The 25,611-nt window shown below is 44.2% G+C and overlaps 1 protein-coding gene across 1 annotated transcript in view; it reads right to left on the reverse strand.

Moving 5' to 3' along the window:
* Window positions 1-25,611, reverse strand: part of BTBD7 (BTB domain containing 7) — a 1,417,647-nt gene that overhangs the window by 1,334,472 nt on the left and 57,564 nt on the right. The window lies entirely within an intron of this gene.

Genomic DNA, 25,611 nt, shown 5'->3' on the forward strand with positions numbered 1-25,611 from the left:
GGAGATGGGAAATGCTTTCTAGCTGATGCCAAGAAAAGAACCAAACCCATTCAGGGCTAGTGTTTCTCTGGTTCTACATTATTTGTGCGAGTCTCTATCCTCTGGCTCGTCTTTCTCCTCAGTCAAGATTCATTTGTTGTCCACTTCAGCATGTCTAACAGTGGATTCCCCCTCTTTCAGTGCAATCTCACGTAAAAATGTTTTCGAAAGGGGTTTTGCATATGTAGCCTCCCAGAAAACAGACGGCTCATCCTTGTTATTTAAATTTTGTATTGGAAAGACTATCTCTTGCTCCATTTGAACAAGTTCTTCAGACTGATGTGAGGTTTGTCAACAACCAATACTTTTTTATGGTTAAAATGGTGTCCGAGTTTACCTTGAGCTTAGCTGCCCATCTTAATGTTTTCTATCCAGAACATAAAAACTTGGGGGAAATTATACTCCGTACCTTGGATGCCCACAGACCACACTGGCACTATAGTGACATAACATTTTTTTCAGGAACTTTGTTCAGTTGTTCATTTCATATGAAGTTAAGAAAAAAGGAAAGCCTTTGTCAAAGCAGACCGATTCCAAATAGCTGTCTTGTGCTATTACCTTTTTTTATGCCCACCACAACAAAACAATCCCAGGCAGGGTCAAGGCTAATTTTACCAGATTTTGGCTTCATTTGTGGCTTTTTGGAAAGGGCTGGGTTCTAGAAGTAGCAACTTGGGCCACTGTGCATACTTTTTTTTTTTTTTTTTTTTAAAAAGCACTATAAACTAAATTCCTTCTCCAGCTCTAGGTCCGGCTTTGCTAGGGCCATTCTCCAGCAACTACTGGACCCACATACTACCTTCTTCCAGTCGGTCTTAACTGCAGTTATCTAATCATACAGCTAAGACTACCACAGCTGTGATCCATATGATGATCATAGTGCAGTTGTGCAAGTAAACTTACCATAACAGTAGATGTTTCAGTGATCACTGCTGCAGTAGCTCCTCCCACCCTTCCTCCATCTCCCCGATGTCTGTATGCCTTTTTAGGTCAGGGTGTAGTCCTTTATTTTCCTAGTATTGTCTGTCAGGGATTTAGCCTCACTCATTTCTCCTGTCTCTCTCTCTCTCTCTCTCACTCTCTCTGTTGGCATGAAAGCCCTGAGGGACTTGGCACACAAACCTGACTTTGCAGTCATTCCAGCTTTAGCATGACTAACGGTTTTGGCATGCAGAAGGTGCCCTGCAAATTTGGAAGCTGTCCGTCTGTTATCCCTAGCAGGATATAATCCACGTAGCTAAGGCTACTGCAGCAGTGATCATTCAAACTACTACTTTTATGCAAAGTTTACTTACCCAGCTGTCCTTCCCTGTCAGTATAAGGCGTTTTCTGCAGAAAACTAGAATACATTTAAAGACTAGCTACACACATCATATGAACAGAGAAAAGTGTCTAATGCCTTCTAGCTCTATTATTTTTTATTCAGAATCAGTTATGAAAATGTCCTATGCTTTCTTTTATTGATCACCTCTTCACCCCTAACCCAAAAAGGTAGTCATCTTATTTGTACACCTTTGATTGTGAGGAAGGCATGCAGTTTGCTGCTCTTGGACGTATACAGTGTCCACGACAAACAAGACATATGAATGATTTTAACACATGGACTATGTAACTGCCCTCTGCTTTTACATGTAACCTGCCTGCCAAAACAAAAAGGCCATCTTCTGTGCATTTGTCAGAGGAGCCTTGTAAAGTGTGCCAAATAATTCAGGGAGCGTATAGCAAAGGTCCCTGATGCAAAAACACGCTTCCCAAGTCTGTCCACCACCCAGGACTCCCTGCTGGGCGGGTGGACAACAGGACTTTCCTCAGCCAAGTCCTTTTTCGTGGCCACTGCCATCACCATAGCTTCAACTGGTAACCCTTTGGACCAGTCTGGATTCTCAATAGGAGAGAAGAGGACAGAATTTTGTCTGGTCTCTGGGGGATCGCCTCAATGGAATCAATGTTCTTACTTGAGCGCTGCATGACAAGATCATCGGCAGGCGGGGTCACCCAAGGAGGTAGACGGCTGGGCACGAAGAGCCTGCAGGAACACTGACTTCTCAGACGAAGGGTTGGAGGGCTTCCAGTCACCTCTCTGCTTTAACATCTCAAGGATGTCTCCGAAGGAGACATCATCAGGAGGTGACCGTGGGGACCCTTCACTATCATCGTAATCCATGTCCTCCATTAAGGACTCCTCAGGCGAGTCTACATGCTTCCTCTTGCATGTCTTCTTTTGAGGAGGCTCCTCAGTGGGGGTCTCTGAGGAGGAGGACTCTGAAGACTGGGTACCCTGAACAGAGGGTGTCCTGCAGCTTCTCTGCCCGGTGTTCCAGGGGGGTCTGCAGCTCAGGGCGTGAAAACTGGGGTTCCCACATCATAGGAGCTCTACCAGAAGCAAGAGCCTTCTCCATCGCATGAAGGCAGGCCCGCCCGAAGAGGGATGGGAGCCTGGAACCGAGAAAAACCAAGTACAGTTGTGTACCTACCATAAATGTAGATGTTAGAGTGAATTCACTGTTGCAGTCATTACACTTGGGTTATCCTGCTGGCAGGCTACCCGCAGTCGGCCAGAATTCCAAAATCTAGATCCGGCGTCGGTTGCTGTCACCTCTTTCCTGACGTCAGTGGACCAGGGGTATAAAAGATGCAGCAGACGCCATTTTCTTCAGTTTTTCTTGCCCCAGATGTCAGATGCCCCCAAGTAGGTAGGCTAAAATATTATGTCAAGAAGCATGCATGTACTAAAATAAACATTTCCTTCATCTATAAGCAAATACACCACATAGGTTGTATAGAACAGAGAAGTACAGAAAATTCCCAGCAAAGAAAAGGGGGATGGTGGGTGGGTAACCTGGACTGCAACAGTGAATACACTCTAACGTCTACATTTATGGTAGATACACAATTGTACTATGTTCATCATGTTTCACTGTTGCAGTCATTACACTTGGGTTGAATCCCAAAGGTGAGGTTGGGCAGCTGGGTCTAAATAGAATTAGGAGTGGCTATGAGGCCCTGCAGAACTGCAGTGGCAAAGCCTGCTCTGGATTTAGAGTAAAGAGGTAAGTGGTAGTGCTTGGTAAAAGTGTGCATTGAACTCCCAAGTTGCAGCCTCCAAAGTTTCCTTGGTTGGTACTCCTCTGAGAAAGGCTGCTGAAGTGGCTGCTGCCCTGGTCGAATGTGGCCTAATATTCTTAGGCACTGATTTGCCATGCTGTGCATAGCAGAAACGAATGCAGTGTCCTATCCATTTTGAAATAGTCTGCTTTGACATAGCCTTTCCTTGTGATCCTGCAGCATATGCCACTAAAAGTTGCTCAGTTTTCCTGAAAGCTTTAGTTCGGTCTCCAAGTAGAAGCGTAGCTGCCCGTGTATGTCCAAAGAATGCAAAAGTCTCTCCCCTTTATTCTGGGGATTGGGATAAAAAGTAGATAAATGAATGGTTTGATTAAGAGCCACACTGGATACTACCTTTGGCATAAATGTTAGGTTTGTCCTTAGAGAAACCCTGTCCAGATGGAAAATGATAAAAGGTTACACTGCCATTACTGCCCTCAACTCTGAGACTCTTCTTGCTGAAGTTATTTCTAGAAGCAGAGCTGTTTTCCATGATAAGAATTTTATTTCAGCTGTATTGCCTGGCTAAAAAAGGAGGCAGTGTGAGCTTTTCCAAGACAAAATTGAGGTCCCATGTAGGTATCAGTGTGCTCTCCTTGGGGGTCTTATGTTTTTGGCCCCTCTATGGTACTGTCTTAGCAGTGGATGTGAAAAAATAGGTGGTTCCGTATTGTAATGAGCTGAAATGGCAGAGGCATGAATCTTAATTGATGAGAAGGACAGGCCTTTGTCCAGCATCTCAGTTAGGTATTGCAAAATCTGAGGAATAAGCGGTTCAATTCCTTGTGCCTGATTCCAAGCACAGAATCTCTTCCATTTTTCTGCATAAGATTTTCTGGTGCTGGGCCTCCTGGCTTCCTAAATGACATCCATAACTGTATTAGAGAGAGGTGTGTTCTGAGTGGTTATATTCACCATGCAGCCAGATTTAAGGTTAGGAGGTGGATGTGCAGGACCTGATTGTTTTGTTGGGTCAGAAGATGAGGAATGAGGTAAAGTCCAGGCTGGGCCTTGAGACAAGCTCTTTAGGATTGGGTACCAGTGCTGGCTTGGCCAGTGTGGTGCAATCAGAATCATTTTTGGCTTCTCTTGTCTGACCTTTAGGAGTACCTTGGGGAGGAGAGGTAGTGGAAAAAAGGCATTTCCAGCTGAATGGCAGAGTATCCACCTTCCATGCTTGTGCGTGATGAGTCCTTGTGCAGAATCTCTGTAGTTGGCAGTTGTGAAGGGAGGCAAAGGGATTCATTCCCTTGTTATGTTGAAGACTTGTGGATCTAGTTTCCACTCGTGAGGGTCCATGAGGTTTCTGCTTAGTTCGTCTGCCAGAGTATTTGTCTTTCCTGGCAGGAATTGTGCCTGCAGATGTACTTGATAGGTCAGTGCTGTGTTCCACAAAGTCATGGCTTGCCTGCAGAGGGGGTAGGAATGTGTGCCCCCTTGCCTGTTTATGTACCACATGACTGTAGTATTGTCCGTCTTAAGTAGTTGTCCTGGATGTAGTAGATCCTTGAAGGCGGTCAGGGCATTCTGTACAGCTAGCATCTCTTTCTGATTGATGTGAAGATGCATTTGGTCCATGGGCCACGTGCCCCGAATACATTTTCCTGCCAAGTGTGCCCCCCAGGCATAATCCGATGCATCTGTTAATGTCTGCCTGGCTGTGGGTAAAGTGAAAGGCTGTCCCTTGTTGTGGTGACAGGCCAGAGCCCACCATCGAAACTCCTGTTGCAGGCATGGAATAAGAGTTATTATTGTTTCCAGGCTGTGGCAATGTTGGGTCCAAACACTTTTTAGATACCATTGTAGCTTCCTCATATGCAGTCTTGCATATGGAATTAGCAGAATGCAGGATGCCATGAAGCCCAAAGCCTGCAGAATTTTTCTTGCAGTGAGTTGGGTCTTTGTTGCCATCATTTGAAAGTAATGAGTCAGTTGCTTTTGTTTGTCTGGCGTGAGATAAGCCATCTGGGCAGTTGTATTTAAGCTTGCACCCAGGAATATTATCTCTTGAGAGGGCACTAGTTTTGACTTCTTTTCGTTTACTGTGTACCCTAGGCAAATTAGTAATTATTTTACAAACGCCAGATGCTGTAGTAGAATGTCCTTGCTGTCTGCTTGAATAAAGCAGTCGTCCAAGTAGGGATATATTTGAATTCCGTTTTGTCTGCAAAATGCAATTACTGGTGCCAGGCATTTTGTGAAGACCCCGGGTGCAGTAAATAAGCCAAAGGGCAGTGCAGAAAATTGGTAATGCATTGAGCCAGCTATGAATTTGAGGTATCTTCTGCAAGATTGTCCGAATGGGACATGCAGGTATGCCTCTTTGAGGTCCAAAGTAACTAGCCAAGCCTTCTTGCCCAGCATGTGTCAACATTTTGAATTTTGTAACATCCAGGAAAGTATTTAGAATTGACAGGTCCAGTACTGGTCTCCAGGCTTTGTCCTTTCTGGGTACCAAGAAAAGTCTTGAGTAAAATCCTTGCCCCTGTTCTTGCTGTGGTACTTTTTGAATAGCTCTCATGTCCATGAGAGCAGAAATTTGTTTTTGTGCCTCTGCCCATTGGTTTTGTGGCAGGTCTGGCATACCTTTTGGCCTTGGAAGAGTGTGAAAGTGGAACCTGCAACCCTGAGAAACAATATTCAATACCCATTTGTCCTGGGTGATCATGCACCAGTTTTGTGAAAAAAAGTACAGTTTTGTACCTACCATAAATGTAGATGTTCGAAGATCCACATTGCTGCAGCCCTTACACTTGGGTAGTCCGCTGTCCCAGTCGGCCCGAATACCAAAGTATATGGCTGACGTCGGTCAAGGCGCATTAATCTGACGTCAGGGTACAAATGCGCATGACCGACGTCATATCCTCAGTCTTTTCTTGCCCCAGATGTCAGAAGACCCTAAAAAGATAAGGCTAAAACCAAAAAACACCACACACTCCTGCACCAAATATATATACAATATATACAAATTTACAAGAGTATAACCTCACCCACACAACCACCCCTAAACACAGAGGGGAAGGAGGGAGGGTTGGACTGCAGCAATGTGGATCTTCGAACATCTACATTTATGGTAGGTACAAAACTGTACTATGTTCTTCATACCACATTGCTGCAGTCCTTACACTTGGGTAGAATCCCAAAGCAGAGGTAAGGGAGGCTGGCAAATCATAAGGAAGCAGGAGCTGACAACATGCCCTGCAAAATAGCCGTGGCAAAACCAGCCCTAGATTTAGAGTAGAGAGGAAGGTGGTAATGCTTAGAGAAAGTATGCACTGAACTCCAAGTAGCTGCCTCCAAAATATCCTTAGTTGCCACCCCTTAGAAATGCTGTTGAAGTGGCAGTAGCCCTAGTGGAATGAGGCCTAATCCCAGCTGGAATCTCCTTGCCATGATGGGAATAACAAAATGCAATGCAAAACCCAATCCACTTAGAAATAGTTTGTTTTGACACAGGCTTGCCCTGAGAACCCAAAGCAAAAGAAACAAACAACTGCTGAGACTGCCTAAAATCCTTAGTCCTGCTTAAATAATAACGCAACTGCCTGTGTACATCTAAAGTGTGCAAAATCTTTTCCGCCTTATTTTGGGGATCTGCATAAAAGGTAGGCAAATGAATAGTTTGGTTTAAAGCCACACTGGAAACCACTTTAGGCATAAAGGAAGGATTAGTACGTAAAGATACCCTATCCTTATGGAAAATCAGGAAAGGCTCAACCGCCATAAGGGCCTGCAATTCAGACACCCTTCTTGCAGATGTAATGGCTAACAAAAAAGCAGTCTTCCATGACAAATATTTCAATTCAGCAGTAGCTGCAGGCTCAAAAGGTTGTAGAGTGAGTTTCTCCAACACAAAATTGAGGTCCCAAGCAGGAGTAGGAGCTCTACGTGGGGTTCTTATATTCTTTGCCCCTCTAAGAAATTGCTTGAACAAAGGATGAGAAAACAATGGTGGGTCACAATCATAGTGAGCTGAAATTGCTGCAGCATGAATCTTAATGGAAGAGAAAGACAAACCTTTGTCCAATAACTCAGTAAGATATTGAAGAGCCACACACAAATTTGGCTCAGAAACATCCAAATCCTTTGCTGCACACCAAAATAAAAATCTCTTCCATTTTCCTGCGTACACTTTCCTTGTACTAGGTCTTCTGGCTTCCATAATCACATTCAAAACTTGTTGAGGAAGCTGAGACCTGCTATGGTTCAAAACAGAATATGCCAGGCTGTTAGATGAAGAGAGTGAAGCTTGACATTGAGCAGATGCCCGTCCTTCTGAGACAATAGGTGTGGAATCAAAGGTAAGGGCCATGGAGGCTTCCTTACCAGACTCCTCAGTAATGGGTACCAGTGCTGCCGAGGCCAATCTGGAGCTATTAAAATCATCCTTGGCTTGTCTTGTCTGACCTTTAGAAGTACCTTTGGGAGGAGAGGCAGAGGTGGAAAGGCATACACATGAAGATTTTTCCAACTGAAAGAAAGAGCATCCACTTTCCAGGCTGTGTGATGAAACCTTTTCGTGCAAAACTTTGGCAGCTGGTGGTTTAGTGGAGAAGCGAACAGATCTATGTCTGGAGTTCCCCATGACACTGTCAATGTCTGAAATACATGAAGATCCAGTTTCCACTCGTGGGGATCCATGATTTGCCTGCTTAACACATCTGCTAAGGAGTTCTGTGCTCCTGGCAGAAACCTTGCTTGAAGATTCAGCTGCAAGCTTAACGCAGTCTCCCACAAAATCATTGCTTGCCTGCATAGAGGATAAGAATGTGTTCCCCTTGTTTGTTGATGTACCACATGACAGTCGTGTTGTCTGTTAGAATCAACACCTGCCCTGGAAGAAGTAAATCCTTGAAAGCCAGTAATGCAAACTGGACTGCTAACATCTCCTTCATGTTGATATGTAGATGCTGCAGTCTGGCAGGCCACTTGTCTTGTATCCACTTTCCATTCAGATGAGCTCCCCAAGCTGTGTCTGAGGCATCTGTCGTTAGAATCTGACTCGCCTCTGGCCGGGTCACAGAGAGTCCCTTGTTTAGGTGACATTCCTGAGCCCACCACAAAATTCCTTTTGAATGCAAGGTATTATTTGAATGACAGTGTCCAAATCCTGGCAGTGCTGTGTCCATACATTTTTGAGATACCATTGTAGCTTCCTCATATGCAGTTTGGCATTGGGAAGTACCAGAATACAAGATGCCATGAACCCTAAGGCTTGAAGGACTGTCCTTGCAGTCAGCCCGGACTGATGAGATAGATGATGGAAGTAAAGAGAAAGATTCTTTTGTTTGTCCGGGGTTAAAAAGGCCATCTGGGTTGCTGTATTCAGTCTCACACCCAGAAAGCACATGTCTTGAGAGGGTGCTAGACTGGACTTTATTTCGTTCACAGAATACCCTAGGCATCTTAGCACTGCTATCACATATTCCAAATGCTGAAGAAGCACGTCCCTTCCTTGAGCCAGAATCAGGCAATCGTCCAAATAAGGATAGATTTGTATTCCTTTTAGCCTGAAGAAAGCTATCACTGGAGCCAGAACCTTTGTGAATACTCTGGGCAGTAGATAAGCCAAAGGGCAATGCAGAGAACTGATAATGAGAATTCCCAGCTCGAAAACGCAGATACTTCCTGCAAATTAGTCTGATAGGAACATGAAGGTAAGCTTCCTTGAGATCCAAAGTTACCATCCAGTGATCTTTGCCCAGCAGAGGTAAAAGCTGTTGTAACGTCAACATTTTGAACTTGGGAATGTCCAGATAAGTGTTGAGGATAGACAGATCCAAAATTGGTCTCCACGTGTTCCCCTTTTTGGTACTAGGAACAGGCGAGAATAAAATCCTAGGCCCCTTTCTGGCACAGGAACCGCTGAATTGCCCCTATTTGGAGCAACAGAGAAATTTGCTTGTGAGCCTCTTTCCTTTGTTGAGGAGGAATGTCTGGCATGCCTTTGAAAGGAGGCAAGGTATGGAAATAAAACCTGTAACCGTGGTGAATGATATCCAATACCCATCTGTCTTGGGTAATTAAACTCCAGTTTTCTTTGAAAAGTGCCAACCTTCCTCCCAAAGGTGCTGCCAGACGAGAAGATTCTGGCAGCTGAAAAGGCAGGTCATTGTGTCTGTTTACGAAAGGACTGACCCCTGCCCTCACCAGAAGACTGAGCAGGTGAACTCCTGTTCTAGGCCTAAAAGAACCTTGAGCTCTGCCTCTACCACGTCTAGACCTACCCCTAGACTGGGAATCATAAGCAGGATATGTCCACCCCTTGGTAGGCCAATTTCTACTAAACTTCGGAGGCTGAACCTGCAAAAAATCTTTAACAGTCTGCATAGACTTAGCCTTGTCTTCCATTTTCTTTAGAACCGCTTCCACAGGCGAACCAAACAACACATCAGATTGTAAAGGAGCATCTAAAATCCTTGTTTTCACATGTTCAGCTAAATTCTGATCCCTCAACCAGGCGTGCCTGCGAAGAACCGAACCAGTGGCAGCCACCCTCGAAGAGGCCTGCACAGCATCAAAACCACATTGCAAAGAATGCTTACCCACCTGTTCAGAAACATGAACTAAATCCTGCAACTCTTTACACTCAATACCTTCCGCCAAAGCATCTACCTTAGACTTTAATTGTGAAAGGAGATAATTTTGGTATTTCAACATGTGAAACTGGCAATTCAAATCTCTCATGGCCAAAGTGGAAGAAGTATACACTTTCTTTCCCCATCTATCCAAAGCCCTAGCCTCTTTATCTGGAGGAACAGGATTTTTAACAACAGAAGCCTTAACACCTTTAGGCCCCTGTGAAACAGTTTCTGGGTCTGCCCTAGGACTCTTAAAAGATACTTATGAGCTTCAGGCACCCTATAATATCTATCCGGTTTAACTGGAGCAGGAGGCAAAGAGTCAGGGTTCAGAGAAGCCTCTGCAAAAACATCCTCTACCACATCTAGAACAGGAGGAATAGCTAAAGGCCTATGCTGGGGTAGAAACAAAAATTCCCTAAGCCTTTTCCTGGAATCAGAGAAATCCTGACCTTCCCATTTAAAATGCTCCCTCATGGAATGAAGAGTCTCTGAAAATGAAAAATCCTCAGGAGGAGAAGCAGAAGGAGTAGAATCATCTACATCAGAATCAGAGTAAGGGGAATACTCCTGCAAGTCTTCAGCCAAGACTCAGAAGCATCCGAACACTGCTCAAAACTCCTAAGCTCAGGTTCCACCCTAGGCCTCTTATCAGGAGGGGCATAGAACCTCTAATCATTGTAATCAAATCTTCTGCCATCTTAAGCATATGCTTCTTAGGTACAGACCCTGAAGAACTAGGGGTAACTCCTGAAACAAAACCTGGCCTGCCCTGGGAGAAGGCTTGGAAACAGCAGGGAGGGCCTAACCACCTTAGGAAGGGAAGGAAGAACAGCTACCTGAGAAGCCCCTTCCGCCTGGCCTACCTCCTGAGAGGTCACATCTTGCAGTAATAAAGTCTCTCCTGGGATTCCAAAGAAATTTCTGGCTGAACCCTGGCTCCACCGAGCCCTCTAAAGAACCGACGTCCGGGACGGACGGTTCTTCCAGCCTAGGCTTTGCTGTTTTGTCCTTGCGCTTTTTGAAGCGCCGGAGCATCCGGCGGCATTTTATAATTACACCGCTTCCCAAAACTAACCTGGCACAATCTAATCTTCTCTTTATAGTGCGTTTGTTAAATCTAGCACAAGAGCGACAGCCAACAACGTCGTGCTCAGGCCCTAAGCAAGGTATACACAAGGCATGGTAATCCCTATGAGGTATCTGTTTCCCACAAGAAATACAGTTATTCACTTTTTCTGACATCCGGTAAAATACTGAGGCAAGAAAAAACCAAAATAATCACCAACGGGGTACTTAGCCAACTTGGATTCGGTCTGAAACTCCGACTTCGTAAAATCTCAGAACGCCAACCTGCACTTGCAAAACTGCTTCTGCATCGGACCATGCGGCAAAAAAGACTGAGGATATGACGTCGGTCATGCGCATTTGTGCCCTGACGTCCTGACGTCAGATTAATGCGCCTTGACCGACGTCAGCCATATACTTTGGTATTCGGGCCGACTGGGACAGCGGACTACCCAAGTGTAAGGACTGCAGCAATGTGGTATGAAGAACATGTGCTAGTTTTCCCCCTAAGGGTGCTGTCAAAAGGTAAGTGCTTGCTTTTGTAGAGGGAAGTCATTGAGACCGTTTCCTATAAGGTTGTGATTTGTCTTCTCCGCCTTTGGGGGCAGAAGCACCCCATTGTTTAGGTCTGTATGAGCCTTGGGGCTGAGATCTGCCTCTTGGGCATCTGTATCTGCCTCTTTGTGGCCTGTCTGACACTGGAAAGGACCAATTTTTTGAAGGCCAGTTCCTGCTAAATCTAGGTGGCTGAACCTATAAGAAATCCTTTACAGTCTGCATTGATTTAGCTTTATCCTCCATTTTCTTTAATACCTCTTCTGCCTTAACACCAAACAAAGTATCATGCTGTAATGGCGTATCCAATAATTTTGCTTTAACATGATCTGGTAAACTTTGTTCTTTTAACCAAGCATGCCTTTGAATGACAGAGCCTGAAACAGCGGCTCTGCAAGAAGCCTCTAATGAATCAAAACCACATTGCAGAGTATGCTTTCCCACTTGTTCAGGTGCATGCAATAAATCCTGCATTTCCTTATTGTCAGGACATTCTGAGCTTGTAAGCATTTTCTGTTTTAGCAAAGACATTAGGTATTGTTGACATTTATGCATGTGAAACTGGCAGTTTAAAGCCCTTACAGCTAAAGTAGCAGAAGTGTAAACGTTTTTCCCCCATCTATCCAGTGCTCTAGAATCCCTATCAGAGGGAACAGGGTTTTTTTGCAGTGAAAGCCTCGACTCCCTTGGGACCCTGAGAAATTGTTTCTGGGTCAGCAGCAGGGTTTTTATAAAGAAATTTATGAGAGTCTGGGACCCTGTAATACCTATCTGGCTTGACTGGTGCAGGGGGTAAAGAATCAGGAGACGAATTGGATTCAGAAAAAACATCAACAATATCTAGTACAGGTGGGATAGCATGGGGCCTGTGCTGAGGCAGTAAAAGAAAATCTCTGAGCCTTTTCTTGGATTCTGAGTAATCCTGGCTCTCCCAATGAAAATGCTCCCTCATGGTGTGCAGGGTTTCCCCAAAAGAGTAATTCTCAGGAGGAGAGCCTGAAGGGATAGATTCTTCAGCATCAGAGTCCTCATAGGGAGGAAGAGAATACCCCTGTTCCAAAGAGGAATCAGAGGGAATAGAAACCTGGTCAGAGGAGTCATAGTCAGTGTCTTGCCTAGGCCTTTTGTCAGGAGGGGGATGGGAACCCCTGATCAAAGTAATTAGGCCCTCAGCCATTTTAAGCATCTGTTTCTTTGGCATGGATAACTGTCTAGAAGAATGCTGTACTGGTTTGTCTTTAATGGTGTTTTAGACTTTGCCTTGGCTGAAGTAGACTTTATAGTAAGCTGTGAAGGTCTGAAAACACCATCAGAAGCCAGTGCCTGCTCAGCGGCTCCAGACCCATCTGAGGGAATAGTTTCCAAAGGCCCAATACCTTGAGTTTCCAGTGGCCTAGTTGTATCCACGTGAGAGTCGGAGGCGGCCTGTGGCTCTGAGGTAGCGGGTGTCAGGGGCTGCGAAAGCGCCTCACTGAGAACCGGCAAACCGGCGACTGGCCTAGAAGAGGCTTCGTCGTCTGTTTTGGACCTCGGATGCCTGTCCTTTTCTTTGTCTTTGCGTTTTTTTATGGATTCCGGTCATCGGTTGTTCTGACGGCATTACGTAGTTAAACCTTCGGCCAAAATAATATAAAGCAAAATCAAACAGACGCTTAATAGTGCGTTGGTTGAATCTAGCACAAAACCGACAACTAGCAACGTCGTGGTCAGGGCCTAGGCAAGGAATAATGTAAGAGTGAAAATCCTTATGAGGTAGCTTCCCACAAGAAATACAATGGTTAACTTTTACTGACATCGGTCTGGAGCAAGAAAAAGTTTCCCCAATAGTGTACTTAGCTTTATTGAAGACTTCGGTTCTGAAATTCAATTTCGAAAATCTCAGGAGTCTGCCGACTGGCACTTGCGAACTGCTTTTGCTTCGGGCACCGTGCGGCAAGAAAGACTGGAGAAAATGGCATCGACTGCATCTTTTATACCCCTGGCGCACTGACGTCAGGGAAGAGGCGACAGCAACCGACGCCAGACCTAGACTTTGGAATTCTGGCCGACTGCGGGTAGCCTGCCAGCAGGATAACCCAAGTGTAATGACTGCAGCAGTGAAACACGAACATCCTCGGGACTAGGGTCACACCTGCTCCGACAGACCTACCTCAACGGGTGGAGCCTCAAGCAGGATTGTCGCAGACGCAGCCATCAGCACAGAGGAGAAAGTCGGCACCATACCCCAGGCCAACACGCCCATCTCCCAACCCCCAACCCCCAGATTGAGGAAGGATTGGCTTTAGTGGGAACCGAAGACCAAAGGGACAAAACTCAGAGCCGGAGTAAGGTGCACTGTAGGTACCGAGGTGAATGATTACAAGAAGGATGTCGGAGCAGCAGGATTCCGAACCAAGATGGTCGAAGGAGGAGTGTAAGATGGAGTCCGTGGAGTCCAGCAGGTGGATGGGATTTAGAAAGTGAGGGAATCCCCCTGGCTAACCAACAGCTGGTCCACAAGACGCACCATGTCATGTTCCAAAAGGCTCCTGGTGGATCTAGTGGATACTCCAGATGGGGCGTCGGGAGGTTCGAGAAATGGGCTATATGCTTGGCCCAGAAATTGGTCTATGGAGGGAGAGTATCGGGTCCGTGGTGCAAGGTCTGCTGGCAGCGAAGTTTCTAGTTTCGGGACCCGAAGCAAAGCGGTCAGATCCAGTGAGGTCAGTACAACGCTCAGTGCAGAAGTGTTACTCGGAGCTGAAACAGTCGGTTCCAAACTGGAAATTGAAGTTGAAATCGAAGGAGTGCCCTGAGCCAAAGTAGCTACAGGTGCCAAAGTCAAAATAGGCATAGTAAGATCAATGATCAGTGCTGGAGACAGGGCGCGTACCAAAACAGGCATCAGTATCGAAGGTTTTGAGATGGTCGAAGCCGAAGAGGCAGATTTATACTCAGACGATAACTTGGGGACCTTAGATTTCCCAGGTTTGCTCTGATCATCCGATGAAGAAGGAACAGAATGGGATCTCTTTTTGTCCTTAGAAGGAGGTGTTGAGACCTCCATCGCAGAAATGGCCTCTGAGAAGGGAGACGTGAGTAACCCCTTCAGAATGAGTTTATTTTTTTAAGAGTGCGTTGGCTGAAACAAATATCACATGGAGGCTGCACTGAAAGGTGGGCCAGACACAATCATCATGCGAGTCACTATTGGGTAACTTGCCCTTACAAAAAGTACAATGTTTAAAGCCAGAGGTACCCTTCTTATCAGACATCTTAACAGAAAAGGACACCACAACTAACTGTATAAAACAATAATGAAGTCACTCCTTTCAAAAAAACCACAAGAAAAACACCAATTTAACACACTGTATGAACAGAAGAAAAGGAAACACCTGAATAAAGATAAAAGCTAACAGGTTAAACAAGAGAAGACCATACCAGCTATGATATTGAAGAAATACCACAAGGGTAAGGGAAAAGGCTGTACCAACAATGGTACTTAAGATTACCAATGGTACCAATGGGTAGAGTGGAAAGAATACGGTTAGACCGGAGAAAAGACACTAGTAATACTAAAGGTTTAGTAAAATATGAAGATATCCAAAAACCTTTACACAAATATCAAAAAAGATTTCACTTAGCTGAGAGCTCGACTGAAACACAGATTTTCGGCTACGTGGCAAATGAGATCTGAGGTAACAGGGAGAAGGGCATTCTGGGTAAAAACTTAGCTCAAGAGTTTTTTTGGTTGACGCGAGCTTGGTAATAGGCAGACTCTGTTCCGAGCCCCCATCAATGATGAATGGAAAGAAGATTAACAACAACAGATTATATATTAGTCAACAAATTTAGCGTCAACTTTACCTCACCTGACTACATTGTTGAACCCACTATTCCTGAAACTGGGCAAAGTGTATGTAACAAATTGACAGATTATAAAAATTCCACACAGAGTAATCTAGTTAGAAATGTTGGGGGAGCAAATGCCTGCAACTAAGAAAATGATTCTTTCGAGCTAGGACACACAATCCTTACTGCCCATACACAAGACCTTATTAAATTTAATGCTATTGGCTGCCTAAAAAACAATTACTAGAAAATGGATATCACTGAACATGTCCGTGATTAGCAACCTTCTGTATATGTAAATTCCCTTTTTATTTTTAAATACTGTATATATAAATTCTTTTACTTTTATAAATACTAAATACTGTATAAATAAATTCCTTACTTTTATAAATACTAAGCATATTAATCTGATATACTACCTCTCTGGCACTACATTAGACATATTTTGACTGCTCACTGAAATGGATAAGGTTTCAGCTTGCCACATATAGATCTCTAATGTACAGCTTGACAGTAACTGATCTCAGTCAAAGCCAGTATGGTTTCTATTTTCTGCCAGCAGTAATTCAGAATTTGTTTTTATTTTTTCACCACAGTTGTGTAATTTTAGAGGTAATATGCAAGAGACATCTGCTGTCTCATCACACTGCCTTGAATGCCCATCCTTCTCTTGCATTTCCATCAAGTGCCAATTCCACAAGACACAAACTAATAATTTTATTTATTTATGTTTTGTTTTATTTTACATTTGTTAACCGGGATAGTCCGACTGGATGTGTGTCCATCTACAGCAGAGGCCTGGGGAGAAAAGCTCCAAATTCGTATACAGAAGAGATAAACGTACATTGTAGGTAAAGCTCTACATTATCTAAGATTAATACATATTCATGTACATCTTATTTTGCAGTACAGCTCAACAACTATTTACATTTAAAATACACATTCTTTTACATCAGTTTATATTTATGATAAACAGGTTTTTGTGTGTATAATGGAAAACAAGCAGATACTGGTAAAAGATGACTTTACTAGTAGGAAGACGAGAGTTAACCCGAAAAAGGGAATTACATTTTGTAGTGGGAGTACCTGAGTTTGTAGCAGAACAATAGGAGACTGCATTAATCACTGCTGCAGTGAGATTCATAATAATAATAATAATAAATATAATATACATATAATAATAATACAGATAATAAACACACACTTGCCTGCCTGCAGAGACTCCGACAATGCTCCACCAATGCTCCGATTATACTTCGGATGAACTACTTTAAACCACTAATATTTCCAAACAATTTCTAATCTAGAACCAAACAGGACACGTAAAAACATACGCTTTCGTCTTTAATCATGAAGGACCCAATTCATTAATAAACTAACTTGTTTTAAGTTATTTTAATGCCGCTTTGCATTTTTTTTAAATAAGTAAGCTTTCACAACTTACCTTTTTTCTTACTGAGAGTGGAGAGGTGATACTGCCAATATTATTGCGGAGCCCAAAGTGCAAGTGGACTGGACAGACCTCCTGCTCATGCCACAGACACAACCTTCCTAAAGATAAATGTCCTGTGGTGCGGAATTTCAGCTTCCTTCTCTCTCGTGCTGCTGAATCTTATGCTGATTGGTTATCTTAGCTTGCAGATTAACCAGTAGCTTGAAGAATGGTGGTAACAATGTAGAAGTCCAGGTTTACATCGTAAACTCCGAACATTCACAAAAAGCAATTTACAGACAATCCGGATAAAAAAACAGATAGGTGCTCATTAACTTTTTTGGTAACCCAGTGTGTCCCTGAAAATATTATGGCTTGTCACCTTTGACACACGTCACAGGTCTACATTCTTGCCAGTAAGTTTAAAAAAAAAATACCAGTAAATGAAAACCATCTGTTGCTAGCAGTCTCTAGTCAAGTGAACAGAGACTGCTGAAAAAGTACTGAGGTCAGTTGATCGTTACTAATGTTAGGTGCTCTAGAATATTTAGTAGTAGGACATGCGTTGCCTACTCTTGTCCTTGTACAGTGTTAGTGGGGTACTAGTGAAAGGTCATCCTAATAAATAACTTTTTATGGCTTCTGAGTTGCATTTCTAATCTATTTTTTAGCAGGATGCTTTGGGGTATGTATTTGGCTGGTACAGTTACTCTTCTAACTAAATCAGTATTTTGACTGTGTTCTGAACAAGTGCTTTTTAATTTTAAAACTGGTTTTGTTCCAATTTTAAGTTAACAGCTACACTAAATTCTCTGCACCCACAGCTGAAGTCTTTTTTTACCTAGATGCAGGGACTCAGACACTTCATTAAATGTAGTTTATTCATACAAGTTACTGAAATAGAGACTGTATGTGTTGATTGCTGTTACAGTAACATAACTTTTGGTCTAGTAGACTTTGCATGCTTAGGTTTTAGGACTACCAGCACACTATTTGGCGATATCATCTTGATTTCACTTTCAATGATGTGAAATTATATTGTGGTTTTATTAGTCTGTAATTTGTCTTTATTTGCTGGTTTACATCTGGTTGCAACTTGTCTGGCTTTGTTATGACTGGAGCTTCCATATCCTCGGATAGGATTTCTATTTAACTTACTGCTCTTAGCCTGTGTTGTAACTATAAAGGGCTCATTATAGCTCACTTTACCTGATTAATAAGTAGAATGCAATTCATACACTGCTTAAGCCTTTTTCAGCATTCCTTTTGAATGATTTTCCATGCTTTCCATAGTTTGTTGCGTACACTTCATCCAGGGAAGGAAACTATGAATTTTTATTTCTGTTCACGAAGGGTTTAGAGCACACTGGTAGTGATCAATTTCAGGGTAACTTTCTTTATCACATACTTGTCATATAGTCTGTCTTTGAAGCCTCATAAAACTGGAACCTCAGTTTTCCATGCAGCAGAAAATTGATAAAGCCATCTTTCAAAAGGATTATCATAATGTGGATGGTTCACTTATCTGAGCAGTGCTTTATTGGAATTAACCTCATAGGACTTGACCCCTTTGTCACTGCAGGGGACATACAGAGGCCACACACTATTACACCCTTCTGGTCACTGCCTGATCTCATACAAGGGCTGATCCAGTGTACGCATGCTGATTTGCTGCAAGCCTCTCTAAGCCATAGCCTGAGCCAGGGGATGCCCAGTAATGCATGTGTTTTTTGTTTTTTTTTTTTTTTTGGGGGGGGGGGTGAGGTGGTGCAGCAGTTAGCATTGCCACCTCACAGCAAAAGGTTCTCCGGTTTGATTCTCAGCTGGCGTGCCTTCCGTGTAGAATCTGCATGTCCTCCCTGTGGTTGCGTGGGTTTCCTCTGGGTGCTACAGTTTCTTCCCACACCCCAAAGACATGCTGTAGGTGGATTGGACACACTAAATTGGCCCTAGGTGTGAGCGTGTGCATGTGTGTGCCTTCTGTGGAAGGTTGGGCTGGCAACTCGACACCGTAAAACTCCACGGCCAATTGTTCTGCAGACTGTTGCTCCGCTGTGGTGACCCCTAACTGGGAAAAGCCAAAAAAAGAGGCGAGTTTAATAGAAGCCTTACTCCACTTTCACAGTGCAAAGGAAGCAGTGTACAGTTGATCGTGTTACTTCTTTACAGACAAGAATGGTATCCTGAGAGCAGAACTGCATGTCAGGCGGTATCTAATGAATAGGGATACAAAAAGTGTGTAAATATTTTCAGAAAAGAGTAATGAGTGATTTACAGATTGCAGAAAAATCTTAGGTTATTAGTTTACTTAGAGATAGTTTCTTAAAAGATTTAAATGTAAGGTGTAGAATGCATTCCAGGTTAATCATATGGTTACTTCTTTCAGTGAGGCAGGGTTTTTTCTAAGTTTTTGAAAGTGTGTGATAAAATTTATTCTAGTACATAGGAGAAAGATTTCGTATGTGAGATGCAGGACATGAAAAGACTGTGTTCCTCTAGGTACCTTAGCTGTCCTCCTCAAGTGAAGTGGTTGAGCAGTGCTGTCCAATCATGCAGAGGTAGTTCCAGCATGTCTGACTGTTGACCTCTGCGACAAAAAAATAAAAAAAAAAAGTGGAGAAAATATGGGACAACAGTGACGTTGCAAAGAACTGGACGTCCCTCCAAAATTGAAAAGACCAGACAGAAACTGGTCAGGGAGGCTGCCAAGAGAGAGTACAGTTTGGTAAACTTACCATAAATGTAGATGTTAGACTGTAGTCACTGTTGCAGTCCTAACCAACAGGTTATCCGGCTCCCGGTAGCCCTCAATCAGCCAGAATACCAAAGGTAAGTAAACATGACATCGGCTGTCGTTGGTTGTAAAGGACGTCAGGACGTCCGATACAAAAGGAGGTAGCAGACGTCACTTCCTCAGTCTTTCTTGCCATAACAGTCAGAAGCCCCCAGAAAACAAGGCTTAAACCAAAAGTAACGTTGGCAAATACCAAATGTAGCCTGTACTTTAGGAAAAGAGGACCAAAAAGGGGGAAGGAGGGAGGGAAAAGTACAGTTTTGTACCTACCATAAATGTAGATGTCCGATAGGTATGCATCTGCAGTCATAACATATGGCCACGACGTATCGTCCTGTTTAGCCTGTGCTTCCTTCAACCGACGAACTCTTAGACGGTCGGAGTTTGCACAGGAATTTTTATCACTTTTGGCTGTTCCTCCCTGATCTTTTTTATCACTTTTGGCTGTTCCTCCCTGATCTTCAGTAGAACCTTGTACATCAATGGGAGAGGTGGGAAGGCATATACTGTTAGGGCTTTCCAGCTGAAAGAGAGAGAGTCCACCCTCCAAGCTTGTGGGTGGTATGTCCTTGAGCAGAATGTCTTCAGTTGATGGTTGAATGGGGAGGCGAACAAATCTATCTCCGGCATTCCCCATGTCTTTGCTATGAGTTGGAAGATGTCTGGGTGCAGCATCCATTCGTGTGCATCCATGGTAGTTCTGCTTAAGCTGTCCGCCAGTGCATTTTCTTTCCCTGGCACAAATTGGGACTGTAGCTGGATATTGAGATTCAGGCATAGTTCCCACAGATTCATAGCCATCCGGCATAGAGGGTAAGAATGTGTTCCTCCCTGCTTGTTTATGTACCATATGACCGTGGGGTTGTCTGTCCTTATTAGCAGGTGTCCTTGTTGGAGGAAGGGTTTGAATGCCTCGATTGCATGCCTCACTGCCAGCATTTCCTTTTGGTTTATGTGCATGCTTAGCTGTCTTTGAGGCCATAGGCCTTGGATACATTTAACCCTCCATGTGTGCTCCCCATCCTCGGTCTGAGGCGTCCGTAGTGATGGTCTGCCTTGGTTTTGGATTTCTCTCATGGAGTGCAGAGTCTCACCAAATGAAAACTCTTCAGGAGGGGAGGCCGAAGGGATAGATTCCTCGGCATCTGAATCCTCATAAGGCAAGTAAGCCCCTTCCTGGTGGTCTGCCCCTAATTAAGGAAATAAGGTCCTCAGCAAGGCTGAGGATCTGTGAACTTGAGGAAGGCCTCTGAGAGGCAGTTTTGGGAGGCAAAGCTTTAGATAGCTTGGCAGCCTTAGCCCTAGAGAAGGCCTTAATGGACATGGAAGCAGGGGGCCTAGCTGCCCCACGTGCAGGAGTAGAAATGTCCAAAGGTATGGTGTCGGACATTTCCTGAACACTGGTTTCGGTAGGAAGTTCTGTGGCCGATTCAGCCGGGGCCTCCCGGGCCTTGGTGGTCGGAAGAACGGTTTCGGAAGAACGAATTTCCGAGGACTCGGTTTCGGCTGAAACAGAGACACTCGTGGTAGGCCTAGCCGTGGTTTCAGCTGAAACCGCGGGCCGCGAGTGTCGGTCCTTTTCCTTGCGTTTTTTCACCATATGCGTAGTCGGAGTTTCCGACGGCATTTTATAAGCAAAAGCGGCTCCAAAAAATTCCTCTGCAAACTCCGACCGACGTCTAAGAGTTCGTCGGTTGAAGGAAGCACAGGCTAAACAGGACGATACGTCGTGGCCATATGTTATGACTGCAGATGCATCCTTGAAGGACATCCAGGACTGCAACAGTGAATACATTTGAACATCTACATTTATGGTAAGTGTACACAACTGTACTATGTTCATTGTGTTTCACTGTTGCAGTCCTAACCAATGGGTTGATTACCAAACCCAGAGAAAAGGGAGGAGGAACCAACAGAATCAAGGATAGGAGAGAACGCCCTGCAGAACAGCAATGGCAAACCCTGCCCTGGCTCTAGAAAACAAAGGTAAATTATAATGCTTTGTGAAAGTGTGAACAGAAGACCATGTGGCAGCCTCCAAAAGGTCTTTAGTAGGGACACCCCTTAAAAAGGCTGCAGAAGTGGAAGCTGCTGTGGAAGCTGCTCTTGTGGAGTGGGTCCTAATCCTTTGAGGAAGAACCTTGCCATGAAAGGAATAACAGGAAGTAAATGGTTTGCTTAGAAATAGCTTTGCCCTGAGCTCCAGGGACAAAACTGACCAGTAACTGTGCTGATTTTCGAAGATCTTTAGTCCTGTCCAGGTAAAACCTGAGCTGTCTGTGCACATCAAGAGAATGTAGGATCCTTTCACCTCTATTTCAAGGATTAGGAAAGAAAGTAGGAAGGTGTATGGACTGATTAAGAGACAGGCTAGAAACCACCTTGGGCATAAAGGAGGGGTTGGTTCTCAGAGAGACCCGATCTGCATGGAAAATAAGAAGAGACTCCACAGCCATCAAAGCTTGCAGCTCCGAAACCCTCCTTGCTGAAGTTATAGCCAAGAGGAAGACAGTCTTCCAAGAGACAAACTTTAAATCCGCAGTGGCAGCTGGCTAAAAAGGAGAGTTTCTCTGGAACAAAATTAAGATCCCAGGCTGGAGTAGATGCCCTTCTGGGAGGTTTTAAGTTGCAAGCGCCTCTGAGAAACATTTTCATCATGGGATGAGAGAAAATGGGTCGCTAAAAAGAACAATGAGCAGAAATGGCTGAAGCATGGATCTTGATAGAGGAAAAAGAAAGACCACCCTGTAGCAAATCAGCCAGGTAATCCAGGACCAGAGGAAGGGTAGGCTGAGAAGAAGAGTCCCCTCTAGCCTGCATCCAAGAGAATATTTCCCATTTGCCAGCGTAGGACTTCCTAGTGCCAGGCCTCACGACGTAGGGAGAGACTGCAAAGCAGTGGATACCAATGCCGTCTGGGCCAGTCTGGAGCTATGAGAATAGTCCTTGGTCTTTTGTTCCTGATCTTCAATAATACTCTGGGAAGAAGAGGAGGGAAGGCATAAACTGACAGCAGCGTCCAAGGGAAGGACAGAGCATCCACTCTCCAGGCTCTGCTGTGATGCTGTCTAGTGCAAAAAACAGGTAGAATTTGGTTGTCTGGGGAGGAGAAAAGATCCACCTGAAGAGTGCCCCAACGTTGAATGATGCTGTAAAAAAGACTGCTCTGTTCAGTTGCCACTCGTGAGGATCCAGAGTCGGTCTGCTCAACTGGTCTGCCAAAACATGGAGCCTCCCTGGAAGACACGGAGCTAGGAGATGCAGGCCCAATGATGCTGCTATGGACCAGAGATTCATGCTCTGCCTGTACAGGGGGTAAGAATGAGTCCCTCCCTGCTTGTTGATGTACCACATGACTGTGGTATTGTCTTTTCTGACAAGCAGAGTTCCTGGACAAAGAATATGCGTGAAAGCTAGTAAGGCCTGCTGAACTGCTATCAACTCCTTTAAGTTTATGTGCGGGTGCATTTGCTGGGCATTCCAACTTCCCTGTATGCATCTGCCATCCAGGTGAGCTCCCCAGGCGTAGTCCGATACATCTATGGTAAGAACTTGAGTGGCAGGGGGGTGAGCGATGCCTTTGTTTTGTAGACAGGCTGTCGCCCACCATAGAAACTTTGTCTGTAGACATGGAAGCAGAAGAATTATCATATCCAGGTAGTGTGTGTGTTGACACTAAAAGGTTCTTGAGGTAGGTTCATAGGTTCATAGGTTAGTACTAAGCTAACTGCCCTTGCGAGCCATTTTAAGCCTAGCCAATTATCCCTTGTGAGACTCGAACCCTGCACCTTGTGTTTGTAAGGCAAACACTTTAACCATTAGGCCACGCTCCCAACCCAAAATAAATTCTCACTGTCAGTCTCAAACCCAGGACCTTGGTAACACTAGTCTGTATGACCTACCACTAAGTACCACTGTAATTTCCTCAAATGCAGTCTTGCATATGGAATCATGAGAATGCAAGAGGCCGTGTATCCCAGAGCTTGCAGGTATTTCCTTGCAGGGAGCTGGGACAGGCTTGCCAAATCCTTGAAGTAAACTGAAAGTTGCCTGCTTCTCCTGGGTGAGATAATATAATCTGGGCAGCTGTGTTCAGACTTGCTCCCAGGAATGTTATCTCCTTGGATGGCACCATTTTTGATTTTTCCTTGTTGAGAGTGTAACCCAAGGAAGAAAGGAGAGTCTTTACAAATTCTAGATCCTTTAACAGCTGTTCCTGAGAATCTGCTTGAATTATACAGTTGTCCAAGTATGGATAAATCTGAATTTTCTTCTGCCTGCAAAAAGCAATGACTGGAGCCAGGCACTTTGTGAAAACTCTAGGAGCAGTAGAGGAGCCAAAGGGCAATGCAGATAATTGATAATGTTGCTTGCCTACTCTGAAATGAAGGTATTGCCTGCAACTTTCCCTGACAGGGATGTGCAAATAAGCTTCTTTGAGATCCAGAGTTACCAGCCAGGAGTCCTTTTTTAACATTGGCAGCAACTGATGCAGAGTGAGCAATTTGAACTTTGGAATTAACAAGAAAGAGTTCAGAATGGATAGATCTAGGATAGGATGTCAGGAGCCTTCTTTTTCTGGAACCAAGAAAAGTCTGGAATATAAACCCTGGCCTACCTGCTGAGCAGGAACTGATTCTATTGCTCCCAGATGTAACAGAGACAAAATTTGCTTTTCTACTTCTGCCCTTTGGTTTGGAGGAGTGTCCGGGGATACTTTGGGTACTGGAAAGGTGTGGAAAGAAAACCTGTGTCCTAGGAATACAGTTCTGAGTACCCATTTGTCGTCCGTAATGGTGGCCCAGACATTTGCAAAAAAGGCCAATCTTCCCCCTAAAGGACTCTCCGGGCAAGCAAGAACAGGCAGAAGTTGGACAGAGTCATTGAGAATGTTTAGACTGAGATGCAGACTTAGAACTTACCGCTTTGGAAGTGGAAGCATGCCAATGCTTAGACCTTTGAAGGGTAGCCACCTGCCCCCTAGAAGATTTGTAACCTCTAATCCTAGAATGGTTCTGTCTGCTGGTATCAAGAAACATCTAACTCTTAGAAGGGTAATTCCTGCTAAAGAAAGGAGGTTGAACTTTCAGAAAGTCTAACTGTTTGCATAGACTTGGCCTTATCCTCCATCTTCTTGAGCACTTCCTCTGCTTTGCTGCCAAAAAGACTGTCCTTATACAAAGGTACATCTAAACGCTTAGCCTTGACAGGCTCTGGAAAGGGCTGTTCCCTGAGCCAAGCGTGCCCTCTAATAACAGACCAAGTAGCTATAGCCCTGCAGGAGGCTTCTAGAATGTCAAAACCACAATGTAATGAATGTTTATTGACAAGACTGGCAGAATTCAGAAAATCCTGCATATCCTTACTCTGCCAAAAGAGGCACACTTGCAATCCTAGACTTAATAGCCTCCAAGGTGTGCTGCTGGTACTTAAAGCACATGAAACAATTAGTAGACCTAATAGCAAGAGTGGCAAAGGTATAAACTTTTTTACCCCACCTATCTAGGTTCCTGGATTCCCTGTCAGAAGGAACAGGATTTTTTAGTAACAGTGGCCTTAACTCCTTTAGGGCCTTGCGAAATAACTTCTGGATCAGCTAAGAGATTCCTGAAAAGAAACAAATGAGAATCAGGGATTCTATAGTACCCTTCAGGTTTCCTGGGAGCAGGAGGAACCAAATTTGGAGTCAAGGAATTTTCCAGAAAAACATCATCAACCACTTCCAACACTGGAGGAATAGCTAGAGGCTTATACTGAGGCAAATCCAAAAACTCCCTAATCCTTTTCTTAGATTGAATACTCTCAGGGAGCATTTTAAATGGTAAAGTCAGGATTATCCCCAAAGTATCACCAAAAGAGAAATCCTCTGAAGGAGAAGCAGAAGGAATGAACACCTCTGCATATGAATCCTCAAAAGGAGAAAAAACCTGAGAAACTTCCTCTTCATGAGCAGAAACATTAGAAGTATCACAACCAGAATAAGAGAAAGCCTCAGGAGAGACATCCTTACCCCTTTTAGAAGGAGGAGGCTGTGAACCCCTAGTAAGAGTCAAAAGGTTATTGGCCATTTTAACCATTTGGGATTGAAGGGAACGAGAGGAAACTGGAGCCTGCTTTTTCACAGGCTTACGGACTAGAAGATTTACCTACAAGTCTGAAGGACTCGGGAGGCCTGGCAACCGCCGAATTCGCAGCAGAGGTAGTCG

The sequence above is a fragment of the Protopterus annectens genome, chromosome 6.part0 (genome assembly GCF_019279795.1).
Source record: "Protopterus annectens isolate FY-2018-M chromosome 6.part0, PAN1.0, whole genome shotgun sequence".
Lineage (NCBI taxonomy): Eukaryota > Metazoa > Chordata > Ceratodontiformes > Protopteridae > Protopterus > Protopterus annectens.